The sequence below is a fragment of the Ursus arctos genome, unplaced genomic scaffold (genome assembly GCF_023065955.2).
Source record: "Ursus arctos isolate Adak ecotype North America unplaced genomic scaffold, UrsArc2.0 scaffold_22, whole genome shotgun sequence".
NCBI classification, from domain to species: Eukaryota; Metazoa; Chordata; class Mammalia; order Carnivora; family Ursidae; genus Ursus; species Ursus arctos.
Genome location: NW_026622897.1, coordinates 2,847,434 through 2,871,890, shown reverse-complemented (window position 1 = coordinate 2,871,890; position 24,457 = coordinate 2,847,434). Strand labels below are relative to the sequence as shown.

Genomic DNA, 24,457 nt, shown 5'->3' with positions numbered 1-24,457 from the left:
TTTTGAGGGACAACAGAAAATAATCTTAGACTGTGAAGCTTTTGACTGATCTTACATCAGAAATGGTATTCCTTATGACAGCTATTCTCCCAAAGCGGGCTGTACTCTCTGTTTCCTTTCTGGCATAAGGTGGCACCCATCCATTCACTTCTTGGCACTATTTACCATGGATGTTTAATAGGATGTAGAAGGTCTCAAAAAATGTTTTGAATAAGAGTCTTAAAATAAACCAGCATTTTCTACCTTTTATGTAATTTGGGAAAAAATAGCATAAAATAATTTTAAAATACAGACTTACAAGAGTTTATTCATAACTTCCAAGCCCTTTCTATAAAGATGCTTCTCACAGGATTGATTTTTTAAATGCTAATGATTCTGTCTCTATCATTATACAGATCTAAAACTCCACGGGAATGGAAGAAAAGTGACTTGAGGAATGGTAATTACATGATCATAGTCGACAGTTTAAATATCTACAAACAGATAAGTAAATAGTGAAGATGATGGGTCTCGTGGGCACACCAACAGTGCACTCAGATCTCTGTGCAGGAAGTGAAAAACCTCAGTGAGGTTGTCACCACAGTACATTGCTGCGACGGCCCTAAGAGAGTTTAGACAAGATTTGTTCTCTTTTGTTCTTAGTCGTAGGTATAAAGTGTAATAACTTCGATTTAGAAAACAGTACTAGCAGAATTTTCATATATATGGAACTTGATTTGAAAAAAGTCATCCAACAGGACACATCAAATGACTCCAAGGGTCACCTGAAGGATGCATTTCTCAAGTAATTTCAAGTACGATTTATAAATACCACACATTGCTTCATAATAGTTTCCATTTTATTTCTGTTTCTCCATTCGCTGTGCTTATGTAGGCTACATATGAGGTCACAGTGGGTCAAGAGTTTTATAGATGATTTGATTTTTAACCCAACATCTGTGCAATCCCAGAAAAATAAAGAGAAGGTGAAATCGTCGTAAATGTTCTCATAATTAAGGGCATACTTCAGCAGGCTACCCTTGGAGATACATCATAAGATTCCATATTGGACCCTCGAATTAGTGAATACTGTGTCTTCCATGAAACCGTCCTTCCTCCACATCCACATCTGTTGTGGGAGCCCCACCTGTGCTCTGCCATAGCTCCCTGAGAAGCACCTCTATCTCCATACTTATCATGCTGAATTACGATACAATATCAATGGCAAGGCATTTCTGAGGGCTTATTATGTTCCACTAATCCATCACACAATTTTATTAAATCCCTAAAACAAACAAACCTGTGGGGCAGATATTATTGTCTCTACCAAAGGAAACCATCTCTGAGAAGGGAAGGAACTTACGCAAGGCCAGGTGGCCAAGGAATTCTGGAAATGGGATTAAATTCCACATCGACCTCATTCCAAAACCCATTACTTCTGTTCACTGATGTACAATTATGTGTATTATCATTGGAAATTTTTCATGAGGTCAAGAGGCTTAAACACACACTGAGAGGTAGCTACTGATGACTGTCCTCATCTTACGAAAGAAGAAACTGAGGCACAGTGAGATCAGAGAGAGGTCAGTGTGACAGAGTTCACGAACAATGGGGCCTGCGATCCATGCCAGACAGCTGAACACCAGAGCAGGCCCGCAACACTTTCCCATTCAGCCACCATAACCACACTATTCCAGAAGGCTGCTTGGGATGAGGGAGAGACAGCAGTGGTCTCCAGCAATGCGGATGCCTGGCTCCCACCCCTGGACATTCTCATCTCATGGTCACGGGGCACCAACCAGGCTTTGAGACGTTTCTGAGCTCCCCAGCTGATTCTAATGCATTCCCAAGTCTGGAAACCAGCCACAGAAAGACTGTAGCAGAGAGCGTGTCCCACCATCGAGGAGAATAAATATGACCTCTCTTCATTCTTTCATTATTATTAATGTTATCATGAGGCACTGGTCTGAGAGCAAAACAGATGAATTTCAAAGAAGAAGGCAAAAAACAAAACAAAATGATAGAGAACAAGAACAAAAGAAACTGATATAGGTCCCAAATATTTTCACTGTTCGTAAACAATTTAAAAATCGCTTTTCTAGAAGGTAAACCATAAAAAAAAAAAATAGAAGCTTTAAAAAACAAACAAATCAAACAACACAGCCCTGAGACTCTGCTTCCAGTGGGGTTTACTGGATTCTCTTCAGCTCTCTGAGTCTCAGACAATCCTCTGTGGTTTCCCGCGGAGGCCGCTGCGCGGGACTTTCCAGGAACACCACCGCGCTCACTTAGGGCTCCTATTTTCCGCGAGCCTTTGAAGTTTGCTCTAGTGATTACTGACTCATCCACGGCTTTACAAAGAAGAAAATTATATTCAAGGGAGACAGGCAACGCTCAGCAGTTTTCAGTCTTTCTGTCGTATTTCTAAACCGTTCCACCCGGAGGCAGAGATATGGATCTCTTAAACTCTCAAGGTTTACTTGCGCCTGGTGGTGCGGTTGTTAAGCCTGTGTTCTCCTAAACACCCGTGCTCTTAACGGATATACAACCCTTTGACTCTGTCCACCCTTCAGCTGTGGCTCGCTTTAGGCAAAGGACATGTGGCTGCTAATATTAGTCTGTCATTAAGTGAGTTTCCTAAGGTCAGCTAGCTTTGGTGACTAGGAGGAAATGCATTTGTGAGGATGTGAGGCAGGACAGAGGGGTTATTTTCACGATCATCTCTAGTCTTTATTTATGTTTATATCATATTTTCATTTAATCTATTAATTTTAACATGCTATGTATGTGATATTTGAAAACCCTGTGCACGAAGGAAAATATTGACAATTTTGACTCTGAAGAAAGAGTGGAAATAGTAATATATTTTGCCTTTTTCCCCCCTCGCTCTGTGAACCTTTATCATAGCTGAGGAGTGGATGTAGGCCTACAGCTGACACTACTAAATTTACAATTTTTCAAATGTCTTAATACTGTTAGAATACGTACAACAACCTAATACAACTCTATTTCATAATTACCATAGGACGCTTCTGCCCACAAAGAGATATATTATGTTCCCATAATGTATTAGACAGAACAAACGTGTGAATGCCCAGGGCAATTTTGTCATGAACAATATATGACCTAAAAAAGCTGGGTTTCTTCAATTTGGTTACAGTAAATGGATCCAAGCAAATCAGAATATTCAGAGCATGAATGTAATCAATTTGAGCCCAGCTATTCTGCTTCAGAAAAGTCAGCTCAATTATTTCCAGTCGTTTAGATATTTTTTAACAAGAGAGCATTTTGGTTTTTAAACAGCATCACAATAAATGCGTATATTATAATACCTGGAAAATATATTTCTCATATCTGATTCACACAAATGTATAGAGCGAGACATACAGTCCAAGAAAATTTAATTTTCCATGCACAGAATTAGCACGTCAGCAGAAAGGCTAACGTTATTTTACTCTTGTGTGTTAAATACATGTGTAGAAAAGAATGTCCCCATTGGATTAATTGCTAAGATTTTCAACAGTTTTGCCAATTAGTGTCAAACGAAAAAGGGAAAACCTTCCTACTCGGAGCCCAACTGTAATTTAGCCTATAAAATTTAGACTTACAAATAAGTCTTAATTTTTGGTGTTCCCACCGACTCGAAGTTATTTTTTTTTCACCAAGCTGAGGTTACTTTATACCATTAACTGCCTCGCTCATCACCAAAGGCTTTGTGTTATTTACGAGATTCAAAATAAATGAATGAATGAATGAGTAATAAATAAATCAGCAGAGTATCATGCTTTTCCTTATAAAAATCATGTGTTTAACTATAGAGTCTGCTCTTTAATTTGCAAAGTTTGACGTGTGTTTATATTAAAATGATGTATCTTTCTACCAAAGAGAATTTAACAGAACAATCTTCAAGACCCTAAGAATCATGAAAGACTATTTTAGTCATTATTTTAATACAGACTTGTTAGTTGACCTAGCAAAAGCAGTTTAATTCTGTTTAGAAGCTGGTTCTAACAATCTTGAAGAGGACCTAACTTGCCCCTTTGTTTTCCTACTATTCCTCGGCTCAAAGCATCTGTGGTCCATTCCTGAGGGCTGTCAGCCTGTCTTATTCTTCTTTATATTTCTATATGCATATATGTCTATATATGTGTGTGTGTATATAAATATAAGTGAATATCACCCACATGTACGTGTATATATATGTAATATTTAACCCCACACCATGCAAGGATGCTCACTGCCACATTAGCCAACCCCTACAGTGGTAAATTACTTAATCAAAATCTCTCAGTTCTTCAAAGCCCTCCTTCTTTTCCAAGTTATTCTAATATCATCTTGTAACAATGAACTCACTCCTTTAGCAACATGCATACAGGAAACCCAACCAGGGAGAGGCCTTCCACCAGGTGCAGAAGAAGGCTGATGCTAGAAGTGAAGGAGTGATGTTGGATCCTGCACCTGACCCTTTCATTGTGAAGGTCATGCAACTAGAAGACTTTGGAGTAGCTAGGATAGTCTTGAGGTGGTCAGGAAAGGAAATTGAGGGTCACAGCAAGAACCCTTCCACAGCTAGGACATGTCCTGCAGGAGGGCTAGTTCAATCGGAGTGTATTGTGGCCTAGAGACACTCTGACCCCCTCCTACTGCAGCAAAATGGACGGACTTTGGACTATTGGCTGAGCATGTAAGTGTGAACGAAGAAGGCCACAAACTGAGAGACCAGGGCTGTGGTGTGCTGCACTAACAGCTGTGTAAACACACCATCACACACAAGCTTCTATCGAGAGCGTGGGGTCAGTTTTCAACAGAGACATCAGACGGCGTGACTAAAACTCCTGGCTCACCGAGGCCTCCAATCAGTGCTCACCCGACACAGCCATGCCCCTGAGCCCCTTCTCCCCGATTCCACGGTCCACCAGCACAACCCCCTCCTTACAGATACCTCCAGCTCTCTCTATCTACGCGCACGGTAGTCACGGGGAACGGCGACAGGCGCACGATACCTCACATTGCTTACAACGTCTGCTACGACCTCGACTGCACACTCCAAAGGGCACTCAACAGCTTCCAAGCATAGTGTCATTTCTTCAGTGAGTTGACTTTCTCCACTTTCGGAGGCAACCATCTGCACCTACTACTCCTTTGTCAATCCACCATCACGTCCTCCGTTTCGCCTTCGTCTCGTGATCTCATGGATCTGCTCACCATCCATCACCAGCACCCGCACTTCAGGGGGCAGGGAACAGTCATGCCCCCACCAAGGCCCTCTCTTCTTCAGCTGTGACCTCACCACCTCCCACTATCTCCCGGGACCGGCTCCTTCCCTCTGCATTTCAACAGCTCCTCGTCTACTATCTTATGAAAATGCATAGACACATGCAAAACTCATCCATCTTTTAAAAATTCCTCATAGCCCCATGTTGCCACTCTGTGACTGCCCAATTTCTCTGTCCTTATAAAGCAAGACTTATACTGGGTACTCACGGTCTCCCTTTCCACATCTGCAGTCTCACCACTCCACCAAAACTTGCTTTTCAAGGATGACAGCGGCCGTGGCGGTTGCTTCATCCACTGTTCTGTCCACTGTTCACATCCCTGTTCTCACCTCTATAAAACCTGCAATAGAATGGGAGACAACTGAATACCTTCTCCTTCTTGAAACATTCTCACGTCTTGGCTACTGTGAAACCGGTGTGCTCCATGGTTTCCTTCCTACCTTTATCACTTCTGTCTGTTGATTGGCTCTGTGGGGTACAAATTCGCCTTACTCAGAGAGGTCCGGCCTTTTCTCCACTACCAGGGCCACTCTGGTGCTTCGTTTCACTCCAGATTATCGCGCTTCCCTGGGAAGCCCTCTTTTCCAATATGTCCTTGGCCAAAGTGGCCTTGAACCCCATTTGGGAGACAGAATGCCCGACAGCCCCTGAGATGATGATCAGTGCTTCTGCCCGTTGGTCTTGGAACCATTCCTGCTCATGTGCCTTATTATGTGAGTTAAAGCCCCTTGGGACTTTTTTCCTATACACTTCCTTGGAGAAATCTGGAGAGTAGACAGGCTAGTCCTCATTCGGCTTACCAAAGGCAGGGCCTTGGATGGAGCTCATCAGCTTGTTTGAAGCTGGGGTTGTGTGGAGCACCAATGTCCCTTTTCATCCTTCCCATTACCTCCTTTTCCTTTTCCTTCCTTCCTTCCTTCCTTCCTTCCTTCCTTCCTTCCTTCCTTCCTTCCTTCCTTCCTTTCCTTGAGTTTCTTTCTTTCTACTGAGATAAAATTAAAGTGCCAAAATATTCACCCTTTAAATGTGTGCAATTCAGAGATTATTAGCATATTCACAACGTTGTGAAGCCCCCACCACTATGCTTCCAGAATATTTTCATCATCCCCCAAAGGAACCCCATAACCATTAGCAGTCACTCCCCAGGTCCCCCGGTCCCCAGCCTCTGGCACCCAGTCACCTATGGCCTGTCTGTATGGATTTGCCTGTTCGGACCATTTATCTCACTGGAATCATACAGCACATCCCCTTCCTGTGACTGGCCTCTTTCACTTGTATTTTCCAGGTTCATTCAGGTTTTGACATGTATCAGAACCTCACTTCTTTTTGCGGCTTACTATTCTATTGCAGGAATATGTCCATTAAAAAAAAAATCCTCTCAGCAGCTGATGGCCATTTGGGTTGTTTCAACTTCGGGGCTAATATGAGCAAAACCGCTCTGACATTTGTGTACAGATTTTTGCTGCAATTAATGTTTTAAATTCTCTTAGTTCTGGAGATCTCTTAGTTTTGTAAATTCTCTTAGATTTGCAGCAAGGCTTGAGATAAAGAAGTGTGAATCCCATAACTTTGTTCTTTTTCAAAAACGTTGGCTGTTCTGGGTCCTTTGTATTCTAGTGCAAATTCTAGCGTCAGCTTAGCATTCTGCAAAAAAGGCTGGGAGTTCTCCCAGGGGTCATGCTTACCCTGTAGATGAAGTTGGATAGCATTGCTTTTGGAAAAAAAAAAAAAAGACTTCTAATCCATGAACACAGGCTGTCTTTCCATTTATTTAGGTTTTTTGGTTTGTTTGTTTTTCTCATTTCTTTCAAGGATTGCAATTTTCGGTGTACAGAGTTTTCATTCCTACTGTTGAATTTATTCTGCAGTACTATTTTAAACTGACTTGTTTTCTTAATTTTTTCCTTAGGTTATTCATTGCCAGTGTGATTTTTGCATATTCATCATCTTTCTGCAACCATACGAACTCACATGTTAGGTCTATCAGGGGTGTGTGTGTGTGTGTGTGCGCGCGCGTGCGAATTCCTCAAGGTTTTTAAAATTCCAGATGAGGTCATTTGCAAATAGGTGCAGTTCTATTTCTTCTTCTCGATATGCAGTCCTTTTATTTTCCTTTCTTGACTAAGCACCCTAGCAACACCCTCCAGTTCAGTGTTGAATAGAAATGGTGTCTTGTCTTTTTCTGATCTGGAAAAAAATCTTTTGTCTTTTGCTGGGTTTTGTCAGTAAACTTTTCCGTGCTTAGGATGATCGTGTGGGTTTTGTATTTTATTTATTAATGACGAATGTTATATTGATTGATCTTCATACACTGCACCTGTCTTGGGATACTACAATAAATCCCACCAGGTCACAGTATGTCAGCCTTTCCATAAGGTGGTAGATTTGTTTTGCTCGTGTTTTGTTCAAGATTTTTACATCTGTGCAGTTTTCTTCTCATGTGACGTCTTTGCCTCCTAGAATAATAATAAAAATACTGGCCTTCTAGAACAAGCTGGGAAGGGATTCATTTTCCTCTCTTTTGGAAGAGCTGGTGAAAAGTTGCTGTTGGTTCTTTAAACATGTAGCTGAATTCACCAATGAAGCCACCTGGTCTGGGGATTTTCTTTGTGGGAGTTGCAGTTTGGTGATTGCTAATTCAGTCTTATTCCTTGTTGTAAATCTATGCACATTTTCTCTTTCTTCTGGAGTCTGATTCATTAGTGTGTGTCTTTTTAGGAATTTATTTCATTTAGGTTACCTAACTTGTTGGCAGACAACTATTCATGGTGTTTTCTTAACAATCCCTTTTTATTTCTGTAAGATCATTTTGCCTCCTCTTTAATTTTACTAATTTGTCTTTACTTTATTCCTAGTTGTCTTGTTAAAAGTGGCCAATTTTGCCAAAGTTTTGATAGGATAAACTTTTGCTTTTGTTGATTTTCCCTATTTTTCTAGTGTCTATTCCACTTATTCCTGGTCTAATCTTTATTATTTTCTTTCTTCTGCTTGGTATGGGTTTAATTTGCTCTTCTTTTTCTAGTTCTTAAGGCCAAATGCTCTGTTATTGATTTGAGATTTTTTTTCTTTTTTAATATAGGCATTTACAGCCATCCATTTCCTCCTAAGCACTGCTCTCACTGAAGTCCATCAATATTATGTTGTGTTTTTGTTTCTATTCATATCAAAGTACTTTCTTTTTTGTTTGTTTCAAGTTTTTATTTAAATTGTAGTTAGTTAACATGTAGTGCAATATTGGTTTTGGGAGCAGAATTCAGTGATTCATCACTTACACACAACCCCCAGTGCTCATCACAATCAATGCCCTCCTTACCGCCCAGCGCATCACCCATCTAGCCCATTCCCCACCTCCCTCCCTCCATCTACACTCACTGTGTTCTCTACAGTTAAGAGTCTGTTTTTATGGCTTGCCTCCCTCTCTCAATTTCTCTTTTCATATCAAAGTCTTTTCTAATTTATCTATTTCTTTGACTCATTGGCTATTTAGAAGTGTGTTGTTAATTCTCACATATTTTGGCATTAGCCTAATTTCCTTCTGTTACTGATTTCTAATTTCACTTTATTGTGGCTGGAAACATACGTCGTATGGTTTCAATATTTTTAAATTTATTGAGACCTGTTTTATAGGCTAACATATGATCCATCTCAGAGGAGGTCCCTGTGCACCTGAGAAGAGTGTGTATTCTGCTCCTGGGGGATCCTTCCACGGCTGGAACAAACTCTCCAGAATAAAAATCCAACCACTACTCTATGGTCTATGAGGTTCTGCACACTCTGGGTTCTGCTTATCGCTCTGCCTTAATACATAACATTCTTTCTCTTTCCTGCTAGTGTCCCCTGAGGTTAGCCTCATTTCGGTCTCTTAAATACCTCCAATTCCCACCTCCACCGCTTTACACACGCTGTGAGCTCTGGCTAGAACATGAAAATATGAACTAATTAACAACATCCCATGTGCTGCACATTTTGATAATAGCTTCACCTAGTTTGTCTAAACAATAATGTTTTATAATCCTGATTTTACATATGAGAAAACAGAGTCCGAAAGAGGCTAATATACTCATCCAAAGTACACAGATAAGATTCTGGAAAACACTGGGGAATTAACTATTTTTTGTTGTAAATTACCTAATGTCTCTTATCTACTAGATTATGGAGCCAGGATTCAAACCACCTGTGTCTGACTCCAGAGTACAGACATTTTGCCATTGTCCTATTTTGCAACATTAGTATGAGTGTCAGAGGGAAGGATACATGCTATCCCTACCTGTGCAATTTACACTGACTTAAATGTTCTAAACTGTATGTTGCTATAAGCAGCATGATGGGTGTGTAGGTTGTGAGAGAGCGAGAGATATTCTTGTTCTATATCTCAACTTCTGCTTTAAACATCATCTGTCCCTTAGGTTTTATGCTGAAGCCAAAATTATATATATATGATATATATGTACATATATGATATTATAATACTAACGCTAAATAATAGATTATAATATAAAAAGATATCATATATATTACTTATATGGAAGTATATAGTAAATATAAGCAAACATATACATACACACACTATGTGTTTCTCTCTGCTACACCCTTTGCACACTATTCTCACTGCCTCAAATGCTATTGTTGAAAAGGAGCAAGTCTACTCTTTTTTTTCCCCTTGAATTATATTTTATCGTGGTAAGAACACTTAACATGAGATCTGCCTCATTAAGAAATCTTTAAGGGCACGATACTGTTAATGATAGAAACAACGCTGTACAACAGATCTCTAGAAATTATTCGTCTTGCATAACCGAGACTTTATGCCCACTGATCAGCAACTCCCCATTTCCCCTTTCTCCAGCCCCTGGCAACAACCATTCTACTCTGATTGCATTCAATTAAGTATTTCAGATGCCTCATGGAAGTGGACTCATGCAGTATTTGTCCTTCTGTTATTTTCTTAGCACAATGTCCTCAAGGTTCAGCCATGCTGTTACATGTTGCAGAACCCTCTTCTTTTTCAAAAACTCCTGCAGAGTTCAGGCCCCATATATTATATTATATTATATTATATTATATTATATTATATTATATTATATTATATTATATTATTTTATTCTTTTCTCTCAGTTTTATTAAGATGTAATTGACATACAGCACTTTTTAGGTTTCAGCTGCACAGCATAGTGACTTTTCATATATGCTGTGAAATGATCACCATGATGTTTGGTCAACATTTATCATCTCACACAGACACAAAGAAAAAAGAAAAAAAATGTGTTTTACCTTGTGATGAGAACTGTTAGGATCTACTCACTGAACAACTTTCAAATATACCATATGGCAGCATTACCTACAATCGTCATGCTGTACATTTTATAGCCAGTACTTCTTTATAACTGGAAGTTTCTGCCTCGGGCCCCCTTCATCCAATTCCCCTACTCCCTCATTCTCCCCTTCTGGTAACCACAAATCTGGTCTGTTTTTCTGAGTTTGAGTTTTTTGTTTTTTTTTTCTTTCAGATGCTACATATAGGTGAAATCATGAAGTATTTGTCTTTCTCTAACTTATTCAATTAGCATGACACCCTCAAGATCCTTCTGTGTGGTTGCAACTCTTGCAAACCACAAGACACTAATGTTAGCTCTCTTGGATACATGTGTATCATACACACATATGTACGTAAATATATTTATTATTTTTTGTTGTGAAAGTTTACATGTAAGTATCCCTACTAGTCTCCCTATTTTACTTATTTCTCAAAATTAAGAAAATAATTTCATTTTAATTTTAAAATCCTAGCTCTTCTTTTACTGCATACAAACAATAAAACTAAAATGTTAAATAAAAAAATGAATTACAGCTTCTGTCACCAATCGGTTATGCAAGATTAGGCAAATGATAGATCTCATATTTGTGAAAAAAAAGATGGTTAAAATAGTGATTTCAAATCTCTTTGTACCTCAGGTATCTGAGGAAAGATCTGAAACAGCTCCTTTGAGAAATGCACATTCATTCATTGATCATATATGTACTATATATGAATATGCATACAATAATGCATATCTACATACGAACATAATACATAGACGTGTACATACATGTGATACATACAATATGTGTACATTGTACATAGATTAATAATAAATATATAGTAATCTCACTTATAATTTATGGCTTTACAAACATTATTAAGCTAATTTATGGACACTCCTGAGTTCCTTTTGACCACATGTTAAGAAGTCTAATCTAGCCACCACCTCTTCTCTTCTGTGACGGATTGTGTTATATCAACTGGACTAAGGCCATGAACTGCAATTTTCGAGATATCCTTCACTCTATGTTTGTGAGCTACAATCAAGTGAGTAAAAGAGCATTCTTAACCTTAGGCCATTGTAGGTGGACATAGTGATGGCCAGGTGCAGCCTTGCAGGTCCCATTCCAGCAAACCTTCATTCTCTGCTTCTCTACCTCCAGCTTGTCTTCCCTAAAACTGGTCCTACTGAGCAACATGGCGCCAGGATCCCATATAGGATCCTCGACGCAGAGATGCGGTGCTTACACTGACACAGCTTCCCTTAGGTTTTGCCACATCCTCCCTTTCACAGTCCGAAGTTGATGGCTCAACTTGGTTGGTTTCTCACATTTACCTGCAAGCTCCCCTTAACCACCTGCGCTAACCAACCGCCTGCACTAACAAACCGCCTGCACTAACCACCACCTGCACTAACCACCTGCAGACGGGTTAGTGGCTCTCTGACCCTCTGACTCTCTTTCAGTTGTTCCCTCCCTTTAATAAACCAGATTCCCACAATACTCATTATGTAAATCCTGACTGATACATCCCCCAAATTTTTAGCATTTCCTCATTTATTTCTAATGGGCTTTGGGTAGTGAAGCCTTGAAGAGATTCAATTCAAAAAGATACTTATGGTTCTCTTAGGCAAAGTGACTCCATAAAGCTGGAAATGGTATACAGAAGGCATATGTAGTAGGAAGAAAGGAAATAGGCATTTTCCCCTAAACAATAAAATTTTATGACAGCCTGTAATTGAGGAAAATTTTTGTAGTACCTTTTTTTCTGGTGAATTTTGCATGTACTTCGAAGGCTGTTTCAAATATCACCACCTTTCATTTTGGGAATGCTAATCTCAGTTTGCAAACATAGACACATTGCAGGCATTAGATAATACTGAGCTTGTCTTGACCTCATTTAAGTCACTGTATTATCTAATCATATGTAATAAAGAACCTAGAATCAAATGGAGCTATATTTAGTGGCAAAATTGCAATGAACATGACTGTCTTATGTAAACACACTCTATTTAAAAATTGGCCTCATAAAAATGCCTCGTGTTCAATAGCTGGTGATAGCAAGAGTTTGTTCCTTAAAATGAAGAGCAGATTTTTTCTAAATGAACCGTTTGATTGCATTAGCAAGGCCTAACAATTGCTATTTTTTACATGAAATCAGGCTCATTTTTACTCTTTTCAATTTGTCTGTTAATGAATTTTGAAAGCATTTTCCTTTTAATAATTTGCTTCTAAAATCCTGTTCTCTCTTGACTTTTGTTCTCTGTTGACTAACCTCTGATCTTAGGTTTTCCTGTATTTATTGCTACTTATTTCAAAGAGGCTTTAATTACAGACTTTGAACATAAACTTGTAACAATGGGAATATGATCTATAACTAGTATGTTAAAGGCTGATTGAAAAAAAAAACTTGTATTTTTACTTGTAATATGACAAAAAGTTTGTCATTAATGTTAACAATGCAACTATATTATTTATAATATAATTAAAAATAACATTTTAGTTGAATATAATAGTATGCCCAAAGAAAACTTTTCTAATAAAATCTAGAATATAATGACAAAAAAGTGGAATTGTATACATGAAGCTTCCCAAATTGTTTTTTTCAAATTAATTCCTTAAAAAAATAAAAATGGAAGTTCTCATCTCATAGTTATGATTTTCCTGAGCTTTTCCCCCCAAATTATATAACTCAACTCTACAGCTTTGACATTGACTATTTTAGAAAAAAATCATTCTTATTATGTAAATGATTTGCACTCTATTTTAATTATTTCATAGAAGGCATGACTAGAGTGTATTTCCAAAATAAAATGATCCAAGGGAATTTGTTATGTTTTTCCTAGTTAATGCATAAAATATTTTTAGTGCTTGTCAATCTTGAAAATTTAATAATTAAATCTCGTTCCTAGATTTAAAAAAAAGATTATGTATATACATCTAAGAAGTTATCCTGAGAATTGATTTAACAACTTGCTAAGTTCTATGAGATATTCAGTTACTCAAAAGATTTATATTTTCTGTGTATGCTTGGAGGGTGCTGGTGCGTGGCATTTTGATTTATCTGCATAAATTACAATCAACGCTTTATGAGCAGAAAATTTGGATTGTGACAAACAAAGAAGGGGAAGATAACGTTGCTTGGATTCTGAAAGCAAACCAAACGAGGCAAGAATCCACACCACCATTAGTGGCTAGATGTGCGGTCGCAGGAAATTGCTTACACTTTTCTGAACTTCCATTACCTCCAGTATCAATTAGGACCAAGACCACAATAAAAAATAAATGGCACCTATATTAATTTGCTAGGGCTTCTATAACAAAATACAATAGACCAGGTCATTTAAACAACATAAATTTATTTTCTCCCAGTTGTGGAAGACAGAAGTCCCAGATCCAGGTGTTGATAGCTTTGGTTTCTCCTCTCTTCCTTGGCGGGCCATCTTGCCATGTCCCCAACATGGTCTTTCCTCTGTGCAACCCTCGTGTCACTCTGTGTGTTCAAATTTCCATTTCTTATAAGGGCAAGGACACCGTCATATTGAATTAGGAGCCGCTCCACTGATCTAATTGAACCTTAATTATCTCTTTAAAGGCTCTATCTCGAAATACAGTCACATTCTGAGGTCCTGGGGGTTACAGTTATGGTTTCTTAATCTTGACTCTGTAACAGTATTATCTCAGGAACTGTATAAGCTGCAGAAACATGCAGATCCCTACCCCGATTTGGACCTACCGTATTAGAATCTTTGTAACTGGGATCTGGCTAGCCCCTGGCACACGGTCAGCCAGTACCCGACTTTGTTACTGTTGTTTTTCGTGGTAGTGGAGAGCTTCACTGTAATAGCAGCATTTGTATTAGTGATGATAGTGGGCACAGCTCCTGCAGTTGAATTTGATCACTAAGGACCGACTTTCGAGGACGGGAGAGGGCACTGTCAGGTAGCTGCACAGAGACTACAGTCCCTTGTTACTAGAACAAGTTTCCACAAACCGAGCAGCTTCACAGCGTACTTCTCAACGCCTCCCAGTTCCTTAGACCACAAGGCCGGGGGGACTTGGCTGCCTTCTCCGTTTATGCTCGCGCAAGGCCAGAGTCATAAAACACTCCGCTGGGTTCTTATCTGGAAACTTGAGGAAATGATCTATTTCCAAGTTCATTCAAGTCATTGGCATAATTCATTTCCTTATGGGTGTAGATCTGAGGTCCTTGTCATTTGAGGGCCACTTTCTGCTCCTTGAGGCTACCTCCTCACTTCTTCTCATGTGTCCCCCTCCAACTACGAACCAATAGCAATGCATTACGTTCTTCTCCGTCTTCTACTTCTTCCAAATGTCTGCCCCTTCTGCCACCAGCTGGGGAAATCTTTCTGCTTTTACAGAGAAGGCTCATCCAGGTAGTCTCCCCATATTAATGTCAGCTGCTGTACAACGCGACATAATCACAACATAATCCTAGGCACAGGCTCTCCGGATTCGGAGATAACATCTTTGGGGCCACCTTTAGAATTTCTGTCTTCCACACTGACTTTAAGGCAAGCTCTTTTGGTCCAGTTTTTAAATTGCTGCAGGATCACTAGTTTTTTTGTTGTTTGTTATTTTTAAGATTTTATTTGTTTATTTAATAGAGAAAGAGATCACGAGAAGGGGGAGCAGCAGAAGGAGAGGGAGAAACAGACTCCCCGCTGAGCAGGGAGCCTGAGGCAGGACTCAATCCCAGGACCCTGGGACCATGACCCCAGGGGAAGGCAGACACTTCACCAACTGAGCCACCCAGGCGCCCCCAGAATCACCAGTTTTATGATACTGAAGGATTTGATCTTTCTCATCCTGGGATTTTCTTTTATCTACGAAATTTCATGTATAATATTAACATTTACCTCACATGATTGGATTCGACGATACAATGAACGCACCAGGACATGGCGACAGCGGTTGCTGCTGTTGTCATCGCTACAGTATTTTAAGGTCACGTAAGGTCTTCTGGGCACGTTACTCATGGGATTGCAGGCATGGAGAAGGTAACTCCGTCTGGAAGAGGCAGATTTCCTAAAATAACCATTTCACCATTTTTAATAGGAAGTTTGATTTAAAAATACAGCAAATACAATATACATCTTTTACCCACTCTCTAGAATTTGCAGATGTTAAGGTCTTGTCCTGTTTTCTTTAAATAACATTTATAAATGAAAGTGAATGATGTGGCGTTCGTCCTTCTGCCAGCTGTCCTCCTACTGCTTCAGAATCCACAATCACGGTTTTGATAGGCACCTTCATGGTTATATTTTAATATTTAACTGACTTGGGGGGTACATATTTAAAGCCCTTTAAAAATTTTTGGAAATGTTATCCTACAGTTATCACTGTTTTTTTTTTAATTAATTAAACATTAAATTACAGTATCTCTCCAAACTGAAAAAATAGAAGTCTGGTAGAAAACATAATTTTTGCATGTGTGACTTAAATATAAGGAAACATTTTTTTAAACATGATATTAAAAGCACAAAGAATAGAGTGAAATCTTAATAAATTAGGCTAAATCTAAATCAAATATTTTTATACAACAAAATAAAATTCAAAAACCAGGGTCAGACTAGAAGGTATTTGAGACACCTGTAGCAGACAGTGGTTTAGTATACAGAAGACTTCCACAAATCAATAAAAACAAATAAACAAATAACACAACAGAAAAAATGGGTAAATACATGAGCAAGTAATTCTGTTACAACTGGGTGATGAAGAATGGAGTGTTCAATTTGGAGTTACTGGCCTAACAGATGAATAGGCACTGTAATAAGGTTTCCACTGAGACCTACAACCTTCATCCCCTCTATGGAAGCCAGTCCTCTGGGAGGGGGACAGGTTTCTCATACATAGACGGATCTCCAAGGACACCAGCATCAATTCATCTACCAGAGCTTGGTAAGCTTTGATGTGAGTCATCATTACTAAAAGTGTGTTATTATATACATTATTTGAGAGCAATATTCTCAGAATTTAGGATCCAGGAAGACAAGTTTTTTTTTTTTTTTTTTTTTTTTCCTCTCTCTTTTGTTTTTTGTTTCCACCATGGCCATGGAGTCTTTTGGATGGTTGGTAATGGGCAATAAAAGAAAAATTAAAAAAGAAGAGGTACTTTTAGCAAAAACCAAGCAAAAACAAACAACACATATATATATTATGTATAATATGTGTGCATATATACACACACACACACATACAGAGAGTCTCTCACAATTTAGCTCAAGGCAGGCTCTCTGTAGGGAAAATATTTATTTGTTATCCCTTGCTTCCATCTGGAATTAATTATGGTTTTCACTGTAAAACCATTCTAGCCACCATGGTGGGTTGGAGAGTGGTGGGGGTAACATAGATCACCTAGCTTTTAAAAAGTCTAACTTGGGGCAGAAAGCATAAATAGTTAAACTGTGTTTTAAAGAATTAATGGGAGTACATTGCATTCATCTTTGTACACTTTGCTGCCCTTATGTTGAAAGTTGTGTATAGATGTGCTTGATAAGAATCAATTTAATTGATAAATTCATAATAAATTAGTGAATGAGTGAATGAAAGAATGAGTGAATAAAAAACAATTAATGGGAGAGGTGAATGGTTTTTCTTAGTAAACACATGGACTCTAGAAGGACATGAAGTGGGTGCCTGGGCGTCTCAGTTGGTGAAGCATCTGCCTTCGGCTCAGGTCATGATCCCAGGGTCCTAGGATGGAGTCCTGCATCTGGCTCCTTGCTCAGCGGGGAGCCTGCTTCTCCCTCTGCCTCTGCTGCTCCCCCTTCCTTGTGCTCTCTCTATCACTCTCTCTCTCCGTTACACAAATAAATAAAATCTTTTTAAAAAAATGAAAGGACATGGAGTGGCCATTTGTTTCACATTTCTAACTGTCAACAGGATACGGGTCATTGAAGGGGGTCTCCAGCTGCCTTTGCACACGTCCTCGCGTCTACCACCCAACCCACACAGTCAGAAAAAGTCGTTCCTTCCATTTAGTTGGCCTCTTTCAAGTTGAAATAATTCTGTTTCTGTCTGACTTCAGAAAGGTAGGGGAAGAACTGGCTAATATCCTTTTAGTAATCACTTTGTGTTCTTTTATAGGTATTTTTGTAAAATATATATATTATTTATTGATATTCTTGCAAGCTAAGGTTCTGCTGCTGTAGTTTTGTCAAGGAAATACACCGATGGTAAAAGATCTCCAAAGTTGAGGGCAACCGGTCCACAAGGCAGCTACGCCGGGTCTGCGAACACGGTGAGGCTGCAGGATGAGATAGCAGGTTGGCCTCTGCTCACCAGTACTGTCAAGATATCTTATATTTTGGTGGCATTTAAGATTTAGCAAATCTTAAAGATAACAACATTGTATCTGTTTAAATAGGCTGGATGCTAAAAACCTCAGAACACACCATGAAAAATGCTGGAAGCACTTAACTACGAGTAATTTTTGAATATAATGTCTGCAAATGGTGTAAGTTCTTAGAACAGAAATAAGGTCTAATCCATTTTGTTGAACTAAAACTTCTCAGACTGGGCTGTAGGGAAACGAATGTGTCTTCAAGGTGAATTCAGACTAGGCCAGTTGCATCAGTAAATCTGAGAAATATTATTTCCAAAGCAGAGGCAATGGATATGTATTTGCTGCTTAGATTCCTTAGGGTGAAAAATATGCTTAGAATTAAAGCATTCTTAAAAAGTTTGTCATACACACAAAAATTGGTGGCATTCTGAATATACTGCTGATTTTTTAAAAAACTGGTATTAACCAGTTTATGTCAAAATCGATTTTAAAAGGTCTCTAATTAGCTACAAGAGATAATTACTTGCTTACATTCTCAGGAAAAGTAAATACCAGATCAACATCAAATCATTTTTCTGCTCTTCAGGTACCAGGGGAAAACCCTCCATCTCCTGACGCCGAAACGGGTGGAGGAAGCAGTCTTCTGCTAAAAGGTGATATATTATTTTAGCTCAGTTTCGACTGGAAATGTTTTGGAAAATACTCAGTCTCTTAGTGGTTCTTTCTTTGGACAAAAAGTCAAGGGAGGTAGAATTCTGTAGGCAAAAGCATCCAAATCAGTTGTCACCAGGGCTACTCAGGCACTGGGTTCCTGCATTCCTAGAGTCAAGGAAGGGAGTGGAAGTTATAGACAAACGTTCCAAATAATTGGATCACGTGCCCTCTGTGTTACAGACGTGGAGGACGAGAGGGCCCTCACATGAGAAAACAAAATGCAATCTCTATTAAAATACCAACTACATTTTTCACAGAGCTAGAACAAATAACACTAAAATTTGTACGGACCCACAAAAGACCCCGAATAACCAAAGCAAACTTGAGAAAGAACAAGCCTGCAGGCATCACAGTTCCAGATTTCCTGATCTACTACAAAGCTGCAGGCATCAAAACGGTATGGAATTGGCACAAAAACAGACATGTAGCTCAATGGAAGAGGATACAGAGCCCGGAAATAAACCCATGCTTATATGGTTAGTTAATCTACAACAAAGGAGGCAAGTACATACAATGGGGAAAAGATAGTTTCTTCAATAAATCGTGTTGGGAAAACTGCACAGCCACATGCAAAAGAATGAAACTGGACCACTTTCTTACGTCATACATAAAAATAAACTCAAAATGGACTACAGACCTGAATATAAGCCCTGAAACCATAAAACTCCTAGGAGAAACTGCAGGCAGGACTCTTTTTGACATTAGCTATAGAACCACTTTTCTAGATATGGTTCCTCAGGCAAGGGAAAGAAAGCAAAACTCAACCATTAGGACTCCACCAAAATAAAAAGCTTTTCCACAGTGAAGGAAACCATCAACACAACACAAAGGCAACCAACTGAATGGAAGACGTTATTTTCAAATGATATATCAAATAGGAGTTAGTATCCAAAATATAAAAGAATTTATACAACTCAACACCAAAAAACCCAAATAATTTGATTAAAAATGGGAACAGCTCATGAATAGATGTTTTTTTCCAAAGAGGATATAAAAATGACCAACAGATATATGAAAAGATGCTCAATATCACTTATGATCAGGGAAATGGTAATCCAAACCACAGTGAGATACCACCTAACACCAGTCAGAACGGCTAGAATCAAAAAGATCACAAAATTACAGATGTTGGCCACAATGCGGAGAAAAGGAATCCTCGTGCGCTGTTGGTAAGAATACATATTGGTTCAGCCACTGTGGAAAATGGTATAGAGATTTCTCAAAAACTTAAAAATAGAACCACCCCATGATCTAGTAATTCCACTACTGGGTATTTACTCAAAGAAAACAAAAACACTAATTGAAACAGATAGCATAATCCCTGAAGCATTATTTACAACAGCCAAGATATAGCAGCAGCCCAAATGTCCATCAATAGATGCATGGATAATGAAGATGTGGCATAGATATACAATGGAATATTACTCAACCACAAAAAAGGATGAGATCTTGCCATTTGCAATAACACAGTTGGAACTAGAGGGTATTATGCTAAATGAAATAAATCAGTCAGAGAAAGACGTATTCCATATGATTTCACTCATGTATGGAACTTAAGAAACAAAACAAATGAACAAAGAAAAAAAAAAGACAAAAAACCAGGCTCTTACATACTGAGAACACACTGATGGTGACCAGAGGGGAGGGGAGTGGGGAGATGGGGGACATAAGTGAAAGAGATTAAGAGTACATGTATCATGAGTGCTGTGTAATGTATAGAATTTTTGAATCATTATATGGTACACCTGAAACTGATATAACACTATGAAAAAAAAAAAAAAAGAAAACTCTGTAAGAATCTAAACTTCCATATATTTATAAAAACAAATGGCATTTATTTGGAAAAAAATATACACAATTTTTTATGTCAATTGAAATGAAGGAATTGGTATAGGGCATAAACAAGGGTATTCATGCCACCCTGAAAAATTATGGCATTTAGTTCTTTGAATGTGTTTGGGCTATGCTAACGAAGTTTCCCAGCTCAGAGATGAGAACTTGGGCAATCAGGGATGTTTAAATCAGAGATTGCTTGATTCTCCCATGAAACGTCTCTGAAAATCACCCAGGAGCTATGATTCAGCAGAGAGGTTATGGAAGGAGGAGCTGAGGTTTACTGCCAGACTGCACTGGGGTTGTCCACATTCATTAAAAACAGAGTGACAGAATGCTACTTAAAAATCACAGCTCCAGGAATTGTGATGGATTTTATGTCTCTCTTCAAATTAACCCTTGCCATAAATCTATTATGGAGGGATTATTCTTCCAAATTCACAGAAGATAAATCTGAGAGAGGTAAAGCAACTTTCCAAGTCCCCGCGGCTAGTGGGTAGCAATATTTAGATTTGAATTCAGGTCTGTGAAATGACTGATGGAGATTTTGAAGTCTATTGCCAATACACACAGACTGCTGTGAGTCAAAGTCTCCGTAGTTAGCGACGCCTTCTCAGAGGTAGAGGAGCTGCATTAGGACGTAATGAACCATAGCAGTTAAGGAACGAAAGAGAATGGAGGGGGAAAAAAATCTGCAGAGAGAAACAGCACACGCTAAATTTCAGAGGTGAGCAAGGCCACTGGGATTTATCAGAATTGCAAGCCCTTCATTATAATCGGATGGTACTGGTAAAATAAAGTAACAGCAGGATCATAAAAGGCCTCTGGTTAATGTTAAATAGTAGGTTGTGTGGTGCAAGAGCAACAGGGATTTACTAGGAGATACTAGGTTGGCAATACTAGAACCAAAGTCCAACTACCACGCCCAAAGGTGGAAGGGAAGTAGCGGCCCTCTAAGTGTCCTTGGTTTTATGGAAGTCCAAAGAACAGGAAGGAAAATAAGTTTATGTAAGTGATAGTGGCAGAGGCCAGGTGGCTTTTACATTAATGACTCTGGTCGTCAGCATTCATTCAGACTGAAGTGTTGGCCTTCCCAGATTCCTTGTAACACAAAGGAAGCAGGACCGCATCTGAGAACAAGGGAAGACGAGGACCCTTGGCAGGCACACTACAGCCTGGGGTGGGGAGGAGGCAACAGTTGCATAGAGATGGTAGCTCCCAGGCTGTAGAAGGAATGGAGGGGTGTTGAGCAAGGTCAGCATATATTCGGGATTACTGAGCATGGACATGAACCAGCTCTGACTGATCATTTGGGAAACATGAACAGTCTAGGGCTGAATTAATACACTCTTGCAGAAAAAAAATATATGAAGATACTCATCACATTCTTTTTTCCATGCATCTCAAAAAAAAAAAAAAAAAAAAAAGACCCCTGTGGGGGGATACCAGGTCTTTAAGTGATTTACACAATATGACCTCTTTTATCAGACTTGGCTCAACCCTTTCAAAATGATGTAAGCACAGATCCGTGAAAGGGATTCTTGGAGAGGTTAGCACAGCTAGGGGACAGATCAGGCTTCAAGCCAGGAATTGATCAAGGCGAGAGGAGATTACGAACTCATCTGGAGCTTCACCACCATATCCCAAAAGCTGAGTTCAAACAAACGGCATTGCTAATCACTTGACCTTTAACTGGTGTGGAGGTTTGGCAGAGTTTATGTGGGTCACTGTCTTGTGGAAAATAATCCAATACTTGCTCGGTGAAAGCTCACACACCCGCGATTTGTTTTCCTTTTCTCTCCTGACTGGAGTGCAGATTGTCATCACTCAATCTCTAATTTGCCCTGACAAACTTCAAACTAGTCCCTTTCACCTTCAGTCTGCCTTCAGAAATTTTTCCCAACAGAGATTCCTCTTTTGATGTCACCAAATTGTACCTACCACCACACAGAATCTTTATTTAGTCATTCCTCACGATATGTGAGATAGAGTTCAGACACTTCAGCATGACATAAACAGGTCCCAACTATGACCTCTTCCTATTTCTTGAAATTCATCTCCATCGCTCTTCCAAGAGAGAACCCTGCTTGTGCAAAACCAGTTCATGCATTGCTTCTCCACATGCATAATGAATGGAGCAAAGGTCAGCGTCCTCCATGCCTGTTATACCCCAGGCTTCTTCTGAGCCGCGTCCTCTTGTGAATGGTGTCCAGAAACACCTGAGCCATTGATTTGCCATGGTTCACGCCATCTATGAAGCACTATATCATAGTGCCCAAGAGCAAAGGAACATACGAGCGGGTCCAAACCCTGCCTCTTTATCGGCCTAGCAGTGCGAACCTGACGAACTTTTGTAAGCTCTTTGAGCGCTTTATTCAACAGGAACATAATGGTTATCATGGTATTTACTGCATTGTGGTGTTGTGAGGCTTAAATTCTTTATTATATGAGAAGAACCTGACACATGGTATGTGAACCATAAATGTCAGTGGTTGTTGTTGTTGTTGTTATTATTATTATTATTACTGCATATATGCAACAACTCTGAAGTCTAGCCTCCTTCTCAAAGTGCCAGCGATCTGAGGGCCAGTTTCTGTATAGGGTTAAAATAGCACAATGTCATTTAAGGACCAGAATGAGCCTCCACTTAAAGTTCTTCTCAACAAATTTGAGTCTGGGACATCGGGAGGCACTGTGCAGGGGCCCAAAGCAAAAATAGGAGATGTGGGTCTATTTAAGGGTTGATTCTCTCTGGAGAGCATGCAAGGCGTAAGTGTCTACCTTCCCACCTCAAACCAAACATCATCCTGTTGAGGTCATATTCTCACTGAGAACCTTGGGCTCCTATGTGATGACATCCAGACCCCTTCACACACCATTTGTGTGAATTAGAAACAGCCAAACACCAAAGGGCTTTATGACATGGTCAGATACTCATCCAGACATTCCATTTTACCATAAACCCCACAATGTTTAAGATACTATTAAACTTATTACAGTTCATCTACCCAGGTATGTTTTCCATTCTGTGTACAGGAGCTCACTCTCTCTCTCTTTTTTTTAATTATTCAACAAGTTATTATTTAATGTAACAATATATTTTAGATGCATTTCTATGGCTGCACGGTGTTCTGTGCATAAATAGGCCATAATTTTTTAACTAGTCTCCACTTGGGCACTTTTGAAATTTTTTTTTTAATTTTATTTTTTATTATGTTATGTTACTCACCATACAGTACATCATTATTACTCAGCCATCAGAAAGAATGATTACCCAGCATTTGCAGCAACATGGACGAGACTGGAGGAGATTATGCTAAGTGAAATAAGTCAAGCAGAGAAAGACAACTATCATATGGTTTCACTCATTCGTGGAACATAAGAAATAGCAGGGAGATCGGTAGGAGAAGGAAAGGAAGAATGAAGGGGGGTAAACAGAAGGGGGAATGAACCACGAGAGACTGTGGACTCTGGGAAACAAACTGAGGGCTTCAGAGGGGAGGGGGGTGGGGGATCCGGATAGGCCAGTGATAGGTATTAAGGAGGGCATGTATTGCATGGAGCACTGGGTGTTATATGCAAACAATGAATCATGGAACACTACATCTCTGTTTCTATCTTTATACAGAAAAATGTTGTATATAGTAGAATAGCACAGACTGTCTTAGAACTTCATATGCACACATGGCTGTTCTAGGGACAAAAATATGGTGCAAAAGTACTAATTTAATCAATTCAATTTCAATTAAGGCTTTAATTGTTTATAAGAATTCTATGAGAAAATAATTGGATGACTGTAAGAAAAATTTCAATAAAATCACATTTCACTTGTATGCACTGCTATCCTCTGGAGAGAAGGAGACCAATGTTCCCTTTCTCTCTGCACCTGCCTTCCTTATTTCATTTGCAGGGTGGGGTCCAGAGCAAAGGGGTTCACAGCACTGTCTAGAGTTCCCCCTCCATTGACTGAGGTCAAAGTTACTAATATGGTCACAGTATCTAGAAGCAGAGCCTTACCAGGAGGAATATATATAAGGTTGTTTTGAAA

General features: G+C 39.2%; 1 long non-coding RNA gene across 1 annotated transcript in view; it reads right to left on the bottom strand.

Moving 5' to 3' along the window:
- Positions 1-5,476: 5,476 nt before the first annotated feature.
- Positions 5,477-24,457, bottom strand: part of LOC125282525 (uncharacterized) — a 169,727-nt gene continuing 150,746 nt past the window's right edge. Inside the window, exons 5-6 of the long non-coding RNA XR_007189636.2 lie at positions 15,434-15,584; positions 5,477-5,595 (exon numbers count right to left, since the gene is read on the bottom strand). This is a non-coding gene — a long non-coding RNA (uncharacterized LOC125282525). The remainder of the gene's footprint in view (positions 5,596-15,433; positions 15,585-24,457) is intronic.